Consider the following 11,182-nt stretch of genomic DNA (forward strand, 5'->3'; position numbering starts at 1 on the left):
ACAAGTTGCAATGGTCTAGTAGAAACACTAGTAGAAATTGGATATGGTAGCTGATGAGATTTTGCTTTCTGACAAGAATCACATATAGTTTCAAGACTAAGCTCACCAACACATGGGAGCTGATTATTTCTAAGCACTTGCTGAACGATAACAAAAGATGGATGTCCTAATATTGCATGCCACCGCTCCGAGGAGTTTGATGACACCAAAAACTTGTTTGTTGAAGCTTGTGAATTGGGGAATCAATGGATAGAGCCCATGCACGCATCTGCCTCTGTAGAGAATGTTCCTCGTGACCTGATCTCGAATCAAAAAGAAATATGGGTGAAATTCTAGAAACACTTTGTGGTCAAGGGCAATACGATGAACAGAAAGAATGTTTTTTGCTGTTTCGGGAACGTGCAAGATATTTCTAAGATGGATATTACGACTAGGGGTTTTGACAATTGCATGACCAATATGATCAATCTCCATACCTTCACCATTGGCATTGTGAACTTGATCTTGGCCATGGTACTTCTCGCTCATCGTCACCTTCTCGAGCTCGTTGGTGATGTGGTTGGTAGCCCCAGAGTCGACGTACCAGTTTGTGTCAACTCCGTACGACGTGTCCGTTGCTGCTGCTGCAACTTTCTTTCTACTGGAGTTGCTCTCGGCATAGCGCCAATCACAATCCTTGGCGATGTGGTTATCTTTCTTGCAAATCTGACACTTATTTTCATACTCCTCATACCCTTGGAAGGGACGCCCCTTGATGTTGTTGTACTAGGGGCGTCTATTGTTGCCGCCGCTATTCTGGTAGTGACCACCGCCACCACCGCCGCCAGCGTTCTGGTAGTGGCCGCCACCACCACCGCCGCCGCTGTTGTAGTTGTTGTAGCCGCCACCGCCGCCACCGGCGTTGGAGTTGTTGTAGTGACTGCCGCCGCCGTTGTTGCCGCCGCCGTTCTGATAAGGGCCGCCGCCGCCACCACGAGATCCACCACCACCACTCCTGTTGGAGTTGTGGTAGCGGCTGGAGTTGTTGTTGTTGCCACGACCTCGGGATGCAGCATTAGCCGTGGATTTGAAGGCGCCTGCCCCTGTCCCGTGGAACATCTCAACGCGCTGGTCGAAGTTTGAAACCATGCCGAAGAGATCATCCACCGAGAGGGGAGTGGTGCATATGTCCAGCGCCGAGATCAGGTGTTGGTAGTCCATGTCGAGCCCTGTAATGATGAAAGAAAGAAGATCTCGTTCGAGAGTGCTCTCATCTGCCCAAAGTATGCGGATGCGCTCAAGGAGCCTTTCTGTGCATTGGTGAGGGAGATGCGCCAGTTGTTCACACGAGAACGGGATTGGGCAGCGAACATGTTTGCTAGGGCTGACCATATGGCATGCGAGGTTTCTAGAGAGGCGACTTGGATCAGGACCTCCTTCGAGAGATTGCGAAGGAGGAAGGCTATAATCTGCTGATCTTGAATCAGCCATGGTTTGTATTCAGGGTTAGGAACGATTTGCTCCTTTCCTTCTGAGGTCTTGGTGACTATGGTGTTGTTTGGCTCGGGTGTGGTTTGATCTATGTACCCATATAGCCCGACACCCATGATCTGGGAGCGAGCTTGGGTTCTCCATAGGATGTAGTTGGTTCTTGTGAGAGGCTCGGATGTGGTGCTAGTAAGGGCATTGGATGGAACTTGGCTGGAGGTAGACATGGTTCAGTTTGGTGGAGGAGAAGGTAGGAGCTCAGGTTTTCAGCGGGAGGAAGGAAGGTAGTCGAGGCTAGATGTGGCAGAAGAGGGAGGCTCTGATACCATGTGAGATTGTATCGAAGCGTCTCAATGCCCATACACAGGCACCCGCATGGTATATATTGATATTGTGGTTTGTGGTACAAGAAAGGGTTATTGGGATCAACCGCATGAGAGAATATAGGAGGTTTAAAACAAGAATAAGAAAGAGACCACAACTATCTCTAGTTACAATTAAACCTGCGCATAGCCTCCTATACCTATACGTTTAACAAAAACATAGATCCCACACCTCTAATGAAGCCGCACATAATATTACTTCCATGTTCTATGGTCATCTCCTATTTCCTGATTGCACTGGACAACTCATCTCTGGACTTGCATAGCAACTCCTAAAAAATGAAGTACTTGATGGGGACTCGTACGTCACTAAATGGATTTCACAAAGATGTATATTGTCACTAGATACACATTCTTGCTATGGAATTCTTAAAACACACACATATCACGTGCTTGTCTCGCCTCTTCTCGAGACCTTCCTTTGTTGCAAGAAAACACACAATTTGAAGATCCCGTTGGTGGCAAGTTGAAGATGGATCCGCTCAAAGACAAGTTTATTTGTAATAGTCCGAATTGTCCAATATACATCCCTGAAGCCCCACCCAATATATCACACGAGCACAACCAGAGCTGGCCAGGATAATCTCGCCGAAGTCAGGGAAGTAATTAGCACGTCATCAACTGTAACTCACCACTTCCCAAAGGTATATCCAAAGGAACTGGGTGTGACACAATAGAAGAAAATGTGGTTAATATCTCTGTGAACATCACACAACGGGTGATCTCCAAGGCTGCTGCACTTCCTCGACGTCGGATGTCAGATGTCCCCTAAAAAGGAGGCACGTATGGTATAATACAAGTTCGCCGCCGCAAAAAAACACATGTTCAGTAGAAATATATTAATCATTTGGGTTGTTTTGTGTCCATTTGAGTGCGGACAAGAATGTCTATGAAACACAGATCAAAAGCAAAATACCATGGCATGTCTAAAGAGAGCTCTTACAAGGAACTGTTTGGGTGTGAAAATTCATCCTAAGGGCCAGAACCAGTGATTTTTTTTCCAGCAATGCTTGATCTACGTTATACTATCTCCATAGACATTGGGGCAGTTTAAATTAAATTGTCTCAAAGTCTTATATTTAGGAATGGAAGAAGTATAATTTACGTGTTTAACACGCAGTCCTACCAGGGGGTAGGATTGGATGACTTAGGGGAGGAAGGGGCCCACCCTCCTAATATTCGGGGAGGGGGGTGATAATTAATTATGAGCATTATGTAGAGTTTTTGTCAAACATACCTAGATGTAGGTTTTTTATTTTTGCAACTTAGGAGCTGCTTTTATGGTAGTCATCCCCGCTTATCTGCATTTTGAGTTACTCCCTTGTCCGGTTTTATTATGCCCCATTATAATTATTGCCAAACTTTGACCATAAAATGAGCTAATAAAATATAAACTATATGTGACAAAACTATATTGTGTGAATTCTCTTTTGAATGCAAATACAATTCTGTAATTTTTGTATTATATAAATAATACGATGTGACTGAGTTATATAAATGAGCAACATTTGATACAAAATACTAGTAGGGCTAATAAACCTTGACGAGGGAGTATCCAAGTAGCCGACATGATCTACACCGAGCAACACGTTCATCCACCCTTGAATCACGTGGTACGTTGTTGTCTTCTTTAGCAGCCCAACGTGTTGTCCACTACGAAATCAAGTGTGGCCAATTTAGGAGCCACCTCGTGTACCACGCACGCTGCATGCATGCATGTGCGACAGTATCTTCTCTGCATATGCGGCTAGTTAGCACAGGCAAACAATTTCTCGTGCTCCACGCCTGCATGTGTGAGAGCATCTTATCTTCTCTCCTGCTTGTTTCATGCATGTGAGAGCATCTATCTCATCTTCTGTCGTGATAAATCTTCCCTATAAATAGGGCAAGTGTTATGAAAATACTCATATCAGTCAAGTTCAGAGTAAGCTCGAGGTCCATTTAGCTGGTTAGTAGTGTTGGGTATATATTCCATATTTCCATTTCCATATGCTTTCTGCCAATAAGTTTCTCTGTATGCATCATCCTCATACAGAGGCCGGGGTTATCCTTCTTTTCGAAAAAAGATATATGACTAACATTAGCATTGTTTTGATCTGTAGTCTGAACCAAAAAGGAAAGACGATTTGATGAACTATTTGGGCCAACTGTTATTGTGATTTGTAGTCTGAACTGAACTGTTTTGATCAATTGTTTGCAGCTCACCGAATCAAGGATGAGCTGCGCCGCCCCAAAAGCCCCCGCCGGAGAGGAGAAGAAGACGTCATGGCCGGAGGTAGTGGGAAAGTCCATCGAGGAGGCCAAGGAGATCATCCTTAAGGACATGCCTAACGCCGACATCGATGTCCTTCCTGCTGGCTCGGCGATGACCCTCGACTTCAGGACCAACCGTGTCCGCATTATCGTTGACACTGTCGCGACCACCCCTTCCATTGGTTAGCAAGCTTTGCGAGCGAGATACAAAATGGATGCACTTATGCATTCTGATGAATAAGTAGTTTCAATAATCATGGATGAATAAATACACGCAGATCAATGGCGTGTGTCGATGTACTTATGGTGCAATGGACTTGACTAGTTATTTTTAATTTATGAGATCTCGGCTTGCTGTTCATGTGTTTACTAAAATGCTCATGAAATATGCATACTATGGGCATGTTGCTGGATTATTTCAACAACTTAGACCTAATGGTGTCATTAGAATGAAATATACTAATCACACCTTAATCAACTTAGAGATGAACTCGAGCCCCATGAGATATCTTAAATGGATTCTTTTGTGCTTTGGACAAACTTCTGAGATGAGAATTAGTTTTAGTGTGACCCCGTGCCTATCAACATTATTGTTGATGAGGCTTAACCTTTTGCTCAAACCCTTTGCCCGACATATAAGAAACATGATATACACATCTTTTTTTTTTTGGAGATATGCATGAGATAAGTGTGCCCATATATTAAGATAGGAAGTAAGAATTATATACAAATAACCACCACATAAACGGCAGCCCAAACTTCCCATTCCATCATCGCAACACTAAGTAACTACTCGCTTAAGACTATCTTTACCCACCTTCCGTGACTCACGGCAATGCTGGTCAATTTTATCAACTACCACTAGTAGAAAAAGGGCCTATTGTCCCGGTTCGTGAGGGCCTTCTCTCCCAGTTTGTGAACCGGGACTAAAAGGTCGTTACTAATGCCCTTGGCCTTTAGTCCCAGTTCTTACACGAACCGGGACAGAAGGTCCTCCAAGTGGCCGCTGCGGCCAGCCCAGGACGGAGGGCCTTTGGTCCCGGTTGATGACACCAACCGGGACCAATAGGCATCCACGCGTCAGCATTTCAGGGGCTGGGGTTTTTGTTTTTTGTTTTGAAAGGGGGGGGGTTAGGGGGTTTTGGGGGGTTAATTTAGGTTGTTATTAGGTAGCTATTAGAGAGAAGTGTCCTCTCTTATATCTCCGTGCTTGGTTTACCAACGCTACGTACTGCTATGCCTAAACATGGCTTAGATTGAAGTGAAGGCAACATGTGGTGCATGTCGAAAGTAATACTAATCCTAACTTGATCAAGTTTGGATTGTACTACTTTCGACACGCACCACATGCATGTTGCCTTCACTTCAATCCAATCCATGTTCATTTCACCCGCTGATATATAATAACTCTTCATGCGCGCATCATGCATCATCATATATAATAACAAGTCCTACTAATCATCATCATACAACTTCTACTCGTTATTAATAACAAGTCATACGATCATCATCCTCACAGTCATCGAACCAACCCTACTTAATTGTTCTTAGCACATGATCATCAGTATTAGGTAGGACTGAAATACCCTCTTTAAGGTAAAATAGCATAAAACAATATAGACCCTGACTCTCCATTATGGAGAACGGAGATCATCCTGTCTCCAATTCTTGCCCTTCGCTTCCTTTTGCTTCCAAGAACCTCCTTGCGACTGTCCATACATTTTTTCCATTCTTTGATTTGCATGTCTCCACTTCTTTTAGAAATCCGGTATGGACAGTTGAGATTCGTAGGATGACCTGGTTGTATATTCAAAACATCAAGCCTACCATTCTGATACATCAAATGAGGCACACAATCCTCTGGGATTATCTGTTGAAAAACATAGTAATAACTTCATAGTTAGCAATGATGTACTAGTTTTAGAACTATGCAAAATATGCACGGATGTCGTAATAGTAAGAAATCTTACCAGGGTATCTCCATAGTAGTTACCGTAGTTCAACACGTGCACTAATGGCACGTATTGACCATAATGTTGAGGAGTTTAATTGTAGATATTGTAATTCTCAATATCAGTACAAAATCCGACCAGATGAGTTTTCTCCTTATAAGTTAACTCAGAACCATCGGTGTAGTAGGTTCTGTCTACCATGTTCCGCACATTGTTTGAACAATCAAAATAAGCTGTCAATGAAAATAAGCTGTCAACTATTTTGAAATGAACAATATAAATTAGCTAATAACTATGTTTGAGAAACTCACATAGCGGTAGAATTGGAGGCGTATCAACAAGGACCCAAATGTCCATATTGTCTTGCTCGATGTCAGGATCACCAAGATCCATGGTGACAAGCATACCCTCATGAAAACCATACATCTTGCAAAATGCTTCCCAATTTTTGCAACCAAAATGGGTTACGCTCTCAGAATTATACAGCTTTACTTCAAAATCTATATCATGATGGGTCCTTAGGTGAATATTCTTTGTTTCCATACTTTCATGGTCTTCAAAACCCATCCTCTTCAAGACGTAGCGTCTTGCATGGCATGGGATAAGCAAGCCGAATTGTAAAAGATGAAAAGTACACGTTGAAATAGTTGAAGTCATGCTTAATTACGAAAAAATAACACTTGTCGTCGTTGCGTACCGTTTCAACATCGAAGGTCTCCTCCAGCTTAATACTGAAGCGCCGATCTTCGTCCAGGTGAGGCCTGTCGCACTGACCTCGGTCGTCGTGGCACCAGTCGCACTCCCCCGGGAGACTTTCGTCGTCCGAGTACGACATTTCCTATGTTCATAATTCAAATATTAAGCATCTACAATTAAATATATGTACTAAAAAACCTAAGTTAGATCATTATTATTCATCACGGGTTGACTATCGGTTTGTCGAGTCTTTTCTTGAAAACTCTCAGCTCACGTGGTGTATACATTCGACCGTTGGTGATGGTCGCTCCTCCCTTTGTCCCCGTGTGCATTACACCAAAATGTCTGGCACACGGGAACAAAGGAGAAGCGACCCCCACGACAACAGTCGGGATTCTTCGTCCTCTCGTATATATATGGTGGAACTCTCCCTCACTGATTCCTCTCTGACATTTGCGACCGTCGGTGATGGTAGCTCCTCCTTTCGTTCTCGAGTGCATTACACCAAATTGTCTAGCACACGGGAACGAAGGAGAAGCTACCCCCACGACAACAGCCGGGATTCTTCGTCCTCTCATATATGGTGGAGACTCGACAGACTTACAGTCAACCCGAAATATCGTTTAATTATCTTTCTAAAAGAGGATTTGGCTGGTCTCACCTCGATGTCAGAGGGGGCGATGACGGGGACGACGGCGGGGATGATGGAGGGGCCGGGGGCTCCTAGATTTCTGCGAAAAAAAACCCTATAAGCTATCAACTAATCATAGTGCTCTCCAATTTTAGCATTCAAAGTAGGATCGGAGTAGTTTTCCACTTTGAGCATTCAATAAGCAAAATCAAATCACAAAATAAAGTAGTATTCAAATTAGGATGCATTCAATTATAAGCAAAACTACATCATCTCCATGCGTCCGTACATCGTCGAATATTATCACTAATACACCTCGAATACTATCATACATATAGCATCGCTAGTACAGCTAGAACAGTAGCGCCCGACGGGTATCGGCGCGGGCGGTGGATACCCAAAGGGACGGAACCATCACAGGATCATAGCTCCAGTGGGATCCCTGAAGAACCTGCCAGGTATTGTCGAACCTGCCCTCCAACGCAACCATGTAGCGACGGACGTGCTGGTCCTCCTCGCTGACACGGTGACGTACCACCTCCGCGGTGTCCGGAAGCCTCGGCAGCGTCACTGGCCCACGCGAGCGCCATCAAACAAGGATCGGGTCAACGATGGGCTGGTTCCTCACCAACCTACGCCCACCGGAAGGTAGCACCTCCCAAAACCAGCCCGGCAGAGCCCAGTCCCGGACATGGCCCCTCTGATCAAGCCGGCCTCCTCCGCCGAGTCGACGAAGAGGATGCGGGATAGGCATCGTCGACGTCGATGCGGGAATAATTGCTTTAACTAAAAAAACAAACTAGTTCTATTAATTCCCTTGCTAAAAATAAACTACTTCTATAGTAAAATAAACTAGTTTTGTTAAATCAACTAGTTCAACTACTAATTAAGCACTTACTATAAATAAAATAAAGTAGTTTTATTAATTAATCAACTAGTTCAACTACTAAGCACTTACTATAAATAAATAAAATAAAGTAGTTCTTACTAAAAATAAACTACTTCTATATATAGTAAAATTTAATAAAATAGTTCTATTAATTAATCAACTAGTTCAACTACTAAGCACTTACTATAAATATATAAAATAAAGTAGTTCTTATTAAAAATAAACTACTTCTATATATAGTAAAATTTAATAAAATAGTTTTATTAAATCAACTAGCTAGTTCAACTACTAAGCACTAACCTAAAATGGATATGTACTAATAATTAACCTAAATAAAAAATTAATACATATATGAAAAAAACGTATATAAACAAAAAAATTGTATGAACATTATATTCATACATACATAGCCACATCCATTCATCATATAGCTACCACATACATATATATATATACATTATATATATGAAAAAATGCAATGAAAAAAATAATACAAATTATATGAAAATAATAAACAGAGCCGTGGCGTGGCGGCGGCTCACATCGGGCGACGGAGGGCGACGGCGTGGGTGGCGGAGGGCGACGGCGACCGCGACGGGCCGGGGGCGGAGGGCGACGGTGACGTACGGGCGACGGCTCGGGGGTGCGCGGCGGAGGCCGACGGCGACGGCGGCGGGGGGCGGAGGACGACGGCGACGGGCGATGGCGTGGGCTCGGGGGCACGGGCGACGGCGGCGGGGCAGCCAGGCGGCGTAGATCGAGCTCGCGGCGTCGTCGGGCGGGGGAAACTGGCGATGGAAATCTGAAAATTTCCTAAGTGCTGGCTTATATAGCAAAGGCTTTGGTCCCAATTCAACGCACAAACCGGAACCAATGACCACCCTTTAGACCCGGTTGGTGGCACCAACCGGGACCAAAGGCCTCTTTTCACCAGCCCAAAGGGCGGGAAGCAGAGGGCTTTGGTCCCGGTTGGTGGCACCAACCGGGACCAAAGGGGAGCATTGGTTCCGGTTGGAGGCACCAACCGGGACTAATGTGCTGGCGCGGTGCGGTGGGATGTTTAGTCCCACCTCGCTAGCTGAGAGAGCTCAGCACCTGTTTATAAGTTGCGTTGCAGCTCAGGTGCTGAGCTCCTCTCTAATATGCAGGCATTACATGCCTACCTTTGTCACTACCATGTTGGGCCTATTGGGCCTGCGGGCCTGCATCCTGGCCCATGTGCAGATGAGTTTCTAGTCGTATGCAGGCCGTGTGGCCCATTAGGCGGCATTTTTTATTTTTTCATGTATTTTTTTATTTTTTCCAGTATTTTTTCATTTTTTAAAACTTATTTGAACTCCTGACTTTGTGTGTGTTCAAAATGCACCATTCAAAGCCACATCATCATTTTTCAATCCTTTCTGACTTCATTTGTTATTTTTCATGAATTTACTAATTATTTTGAGCTATAAGACCCTAAAATTGAAAAGCATTTCAAATGAACTCTGAAAAGGTTGAAAGTTGGCATGATATCATCATTTCATCCACATAGCATGTGCAAGAAAGTTGAGAGGGTTACGGCAAAAACTGGATGCACTTCGTGTACAAAACGGACAATCTCTTTCAAAGTATCAGGATTTCATCCGGAATCTCGTCTGTTACAAAGGGATTTCATTTTTTAAAACTTATTTGAACTCCTGACTTTTTGTGTGTTCAAATGCACCATTCAAAGCCACATCATCATTTTTCAATCCTTTCTGACTTCATTTGTTATTTTTCATGCATTTACTAATTATTTTGAGCTATAAGACCCTACAATTGAAAAGCATTTCAAATGAACTCTGAAAAGGTTGAAAGTTGGCATGATATCATCATTTCATCCACATAGCATGTGCAAGAAAGTTGAGAGGGTTACGGCAAAAACTGGTTGCACTTCGTGTACAAAACGGACAATCTCTTTCAAAGTATCAGGATTTCATCCGGAAACTCGTCTGTTACAAAGGGATTTCATTTTTTAAAACTTATTTGATCTCCTGACTTTGTGTGTGTTCAAAATGCACCATTCAAAGCCACATCATCATTTTTCAATCCTTTCTGACTTCATTTGTTATTTTTCATGCATTTACTAATTATTTTGAGCTATAAGACCCTAAAATTGAAAAGCATTTCAAATGAACTCTGAAAAGGTTGAAAGTTGGCATGATATCATCATTTCATCCACATAGCATGTGCAAGAAAGTTGAGAGGGTTACGGCAAAAACTGGATGCACTTCGTGTACAAAACGGACAATCTCTTTCAAAGTATCAGGATTTCATCCGGAAACTCGTCTGTTACAAAGGGATTTCATTTTTTAAAACTTATTTGAACTCCTGACTTTTTGTGTGTTCAAAATGCACAATTCAAAGCCACATCATCATTTTTCAATCCTTTCTGACTTCATTTGTTATTTTTCATGCATTTACTAATTATTTTGAGCTATAAGACCCTAAAATTGAAAAGCATTTCAAATGAACTCTGAAAAGGTTGAAAGTTGGCATGATATCATCATTTCATCCACATAGCATGTGCAAGAAAGTTGAGAGGGTTACGGCAAAAACTGGATGCACTTCGTGTACAAAACGGACAATCTCTTTCAAAGTATCAGGATTTCATCCGGAAACTCGTCTCTTACAAAGGGATTTCATTTTTTAAAACTTATTTGAACTCCTGACTTTTTGTGTGTTCAAAATGCACCATTCAAAGCCACATCATCATTTTTCAATCCTTTCTGACTTCATTTGTTATTTTTCATGCATTTACTAATTATTTTGAGCTATAAGACCCTACAATTGAAAAGCATTTCAAATGAACTCTGAAAAGGTTGAAAGTTGGCATGATATCATCATTTCATCCACATAGCATGTGCAAGAAAGTTGAGAGGGTTACGGCAAA

At 42.8% G+C, this 11,182-nt stretch overlaps 1 long non-coding RNA gene across 1 annotated transcript; it reads left to right on the plus strand.

Annotated features, from left to right (window-relative positions):
- The first annotated feature begins 2,848 nt into the window (after nucleotides 1-2,848).
- On the plus strand, nucleotides 2,849-4,445 carry LOC141039197 (uncharacterized). Its single transcript, XR_012200156.1, has 2 exons — nucleotides 2,849-3,798; nucleotides 4,051-4,445. It is a non-coding gene; the product is annotated as an uncharacterized lncRNA (long non-coding RNA).
- The last annotated feature ends 6,737 nt before the right edge of the window (nucleotides 4,446-11,182 follow it).

Source organism: Aegilops tauschii, chromosome 1 (genome assembly GCF_002575655.3).
Source record: "Aegilops tauschii subsp. strangulata cultivar AL8/78 chromosome 1, Aet v6.0, whole genome shotgun sequence".
In the NCBI taxonomy this organism is placed as follows: Eukaryota; Viridiplantae; Streptophyta; class Magnoliopsida; order Poales; family Poaceae; genus Aegilops; species Aegilops tauschii.